This window comes from Lepus europaeus, chromosome 10, assembly GCF_033115175.1.
Source record: "Lepus europaeus isolate LE1 chromosome 10, mLepTim1.pri, whole genome shotgun sequence".
Taxonomy (NCBI): Eukaryota; Metazoa; Chordata; class Mammalia; order Lagomorpha; family Leporidae; genus Lepus; species Lepus europaeus.
In genome coordinates this window covers 5,078,724-5,082,831 of record NC_084836.1, presented here as the reverse complement: position 1 = coordinate 5,082,831, position 4,108 = coordinate 5,078,724, and positions in this window count along the sequence as shown.

The window sequence follows — 4,108 nt, the reverse complement described above, 5'->3', positions numbered from 1 at the left end:
CGGGCGCGCGGGGCCGCCCAGAGCCCCCAGGGCGCGCGGCCGGCCTGGCGCCCGCGCATGCGCGCTCGCCCCGGCCGCCCCTCGGCGCCCCGGCGGCGGCGGGCGCGCATGCGCGGGCGCGGAGGGGCGCGGGGAGGCTGCCCCGCGCCGCGCGCCGGCCCCGCACCAACCCCGCGCCCGCATTCGCGAGACGCCGCCGGCTGTCGCTGCCGACCGGCCCGCTGGGCGCCGCGTTCGATCTACTTCCGGGGCAGCGCCCTGGCAACCGAGGACGCTGCCGCCGGGGCGCGTCCACTTCCGGGGTCAGGCTCCCCAGCTCCGCCCGTTGCGCAGGCGCCATGGGGACGGGCGGTGTTAGGAAGTGGGGGACCCTCGCCCTTCGCCGTCTTCAGGGCGAGGCCGAGGGGTGTCGGGGGCGCGGGCTTGAGGCCGAAGAGTGGGAGTGGGGCCGATGGGGGTCAGGGCCCGAGTACCAGCCAGGCCCCAGCCCGCGCGCCGCCCAGGTGGGTGCTGGCTGCACCTGCCTGCCGGGCCGCATCGCGGCTCCGAGTGCCGGTTCGAGTCCAGGCTCCTCCGCTTCCCACCCAGCTCTCTGCTGTGGCCTCTTGGTCAGCTTGGACCCCTTGCACCTGCTGGGAGACCTGGAGAAGGCACCTGGCTCCTGGCTTCCAGTTGGCCCAGCTCCGGCCAGTGCGGCCATTTGGGGAGTGGACCAGCGGATGGAGGACCTCTCTCTCTCTCCTCTCTCTCTCTCTCTAACTCTGCCTCATATAAATTAAAATAATAATAATAAATTCGGTGAAGCCCACCAGCATCCCATATGGGCCCTGGTTGGTTTCCCGGGGAGACCTGGGTGCAGCTCGTGGCCTCTGGCTTCAGCCTGGTCCCCTGCTGGCTGGTGCGGCCATCTGGGGACCGAATCGGCGAGTGGAAGACCTCTCTCTTCCTCTCCCTCTCGCTCGCTCTCTTACTGTGACTCTGACCTTCAAAATGAAGAGATCGGTATGTGGGTGAAGGCACTCACGTCGCTGTGGAGGACTGCATGTTTGCACAGCCGGTGAAGGCTGGCAGTCTCTCAGTATTTGTCAGAATTCTCAGTTTTAAAATTTTTCTGACCAGAGATCCTCCTGGGAACGCAGGTGCATCTCCCAGGTGAACATAGCTATGCGTACGGCAGTGTGTGAGCCAGGCGTTGGGGTGCAGCCGCTTCAGCTGCCTCTTGGGACCCCGGCGCCCACCTTGGGGCACCGGTGTGGGTCCCAGCCATCTGCTTCCAACTCAGGATTCCTGCGAGTGCCCCCGGGGAGGCAGCAGAAGGTGGCCCGCGTGCTCAGGCCCCTGCTGCTCGTGCGGGAGGCCCAAGGGGAGTCCTGGGCTCCTGGCTTCAGCTTGGCCTGGTCCTGGCTGGTGCAGCCGTTTGGAGAGTGAACCAGTGAACGGAAGCCGTCCGCCTTTCAAATAAATGAAAAAAACCTTTTTAAAATAAGTTCTTTCCTAGAAGTTGGCATTTGGCCTGATGAGTAAGACGCTGGCTAGGACACCCACATCCACGTCAGAGCACCGGGTTCGAGTTCTGCCTCTGCTGGTGATTCCGGTTCCTGGGCCCCGGGAGGCGGACTGATGGCTCAGCTCCGTCACTGTCGCTCAGGAGAGACCTGGATGGAGTTCCTGGCTCCCTGGTCCTTGCTTGGGCCTGGCCCAGCCCCGGCCCCAGCCCGGCCCCAGCCCCAGCCCCAGCTGCTGCAGGGGTGCAGAGAGTGAAGCAGTGGATGGGCTCTCTCCCCTGCCCTCTCTCCCCTGCCCCCTCTCCCTCTCTCCCCTCCCCTCCTCTCCCCTCCCCTCCTCTCCTCCCCCCTCCCCTCCTCTCCCCTCCCCTCCCCTCCCCTCCTCTCCCCTCTCTCCCCTCTCCTCTCCGCTCCCCTCCTCTCCTCCCCCTCTCCCCCTCTCCCCTCCCCTCCTCTCCCCTCTCTGCCCTCTCTCTCCTCCTCCCCTCTCCTCTCCTATCCTCTCCCCTCCTCTCCTATCCTCTCCCCTCCTCTCCCCTCTCCTCTCTCCTCCTCCCCTCTCCTCTCCCCTCCCCTCTCCTCTCCCCTCCCCTCTCCTATCCTCCTCCCCTCTCCTCTCCCCTCCCCTCTCCTCTCCCCTCCCCTCTCCTATCCTCCTCCCCTCTCCTCTCCCCTCCCCTCTCCTCTCCCCTCCCCTCCTCCCCTCTCCTCTCCCCTCTCTCCCCTCTCCTCTCCGCTCCCCTCCTCTCCTCCCCCCTCTCCCCTCCCCTCCCCTCCTCTCCCCTCTCTCCCCTCTCCTCTCCGCTCCCCTCCTCTCCTCCCCCCTCTCCCCTCCCCTCCTCTCCCCTCTCTGCCCTCTCTCCCCTCCTCTCCTCTCCCCTCCTCTCCCCTCCTTTCCCCTCTCCTCTCCCCTCCCCTCCTCTCCCCTCCCCTCCTTTCCCCTCTCCTCTCCCCTCCCCTCCCCTCCTCTCTCCCCTCTCCTCTCCCCTCCCCTCCCCTCCTCTCTCCCCTCCCCTCTCCCCTCCCCTCCCCTCCTCCCCCCTCCTCTTCTCTCCCCTCCCCTCCCCTCCCCTCCCCTCCTCTCCCCTCCCCTCCTCCCCTCTCCCCTCCCCTCCCCTCCTCTCCCCTCCCCTTCCCTCCTCTCCCCTCTCTGCTCTCTCTCCCCTCCTCTCCTCTCCTCTCCCCTCCTCTCCCCTCCTCCCCTCCTCCCCTCTCCCCTCCTCTCCTCTCCCTCCATCTGCCTCTCAATCTTCTGACATAAAAACACTCCAAGAGCATGATTCGAGGCCAGTGCCGTGGTGCGGGAATCTGAGCCTCTGCCCGTGGCGCCGGCGTCCCACACAGGCACCGGTTCGAGTCCTGGCTGCTCCACTTCAATCCGGCTCCCTGCTGATGCCCTTGGAAAGCAGAGATGACTCAGGTCCTTGGGCCCCTGCACCCACGTGAGAGAGCAGAAGAGGCTCCTGACTTCTGGCTTCGGCCTGGCCCAGCCCAGCATTGCAGCCGTGTGGGGCGTGAGCCAGCAGATGGAGATATTTAAACTGCAGAAATGCTCTCCCATCCAAGATGGATCTTGTCAGGATTTGCTTTCTGCTTCAGCGACCGTCTGCTACAAATCTGTGACACAGCTGGAGCCTGGGAGAGACTCCCAGAGCCAAACCCTGGACCGACCCCCGAGGTCACAAGGCGGGGACGTGAGAAGGTCCGTGGGTGGATATTTGCCTGGGAGGTCAGTGAGGGGCACTGGAGTCGTCTCCATGCAGAGCGGCTGGAGGCTCTCGTGTTTAGGCTGAAGCTGGGACCGTGGTGCATCAGAGAGACTCCAGTCCACAACCTTGAGGAAAACGACCACACCGGAGGAAGGCACGAAATTCAGCAAAAGGAGGGGCCGGTGCTGTGGCATAGGGGGTAAAGCTGCCGCCTGTAATGCCAGCATCCCATACGGGCGCCAGTTCGAGTCCCGGCTCCTCCACATCCCATCCAGCTCTCTGCTATGGCCTGGGAGGGCAGTGGAGGATGGCCCAAGTGCTTGGGCCCCTGCACCCATGTGGGAGACCCGGAAGAAGCTCCTGGCTCCTGGCTCCTGGCTTTGGATCGGCTCAGCTCCAGCCATTGCAGCCATCTGGGGAGTGAACCAGCAGATGGGAGACCTCTCTCTCTCTCTCTCTCTCTCTCTACCTCTCTCTGTAACTCTGACTTTCAAATAAAGAAAGAAATTAATTTAATTCAGCAGAAGGAGAGCTGAACAGCCCACAGACGGGGTAACTTGGTCGTCGGGAGGTCAGGACTCAGCAGGCTGCTGGCCCGGCCCAGCCCACCATCGCTTCCCTTACGGCTGCAGAGTAGAGGGGCTTTGACGCACGACCACCTGCAGTTGATGGGACCACGCTGAATTTGAGCCCCCAGTAAGAGAAACGTATGTTCCTCCTCCCCTACAAGAATTTCATTTTTCAGGCCAGCGCTGTGGCTTAACAGGCTAATCCTCCGCCTTGCGGCGCCAGCACACCGGGTTCTAGTCCCGGTCAGGGTGCCGGATTTTGTCCCGGTTGCCCCTCTTCCAGGCCAGCTCTCTGCTGTGGCCCGGGAAGGCAGTGGAGGATGGC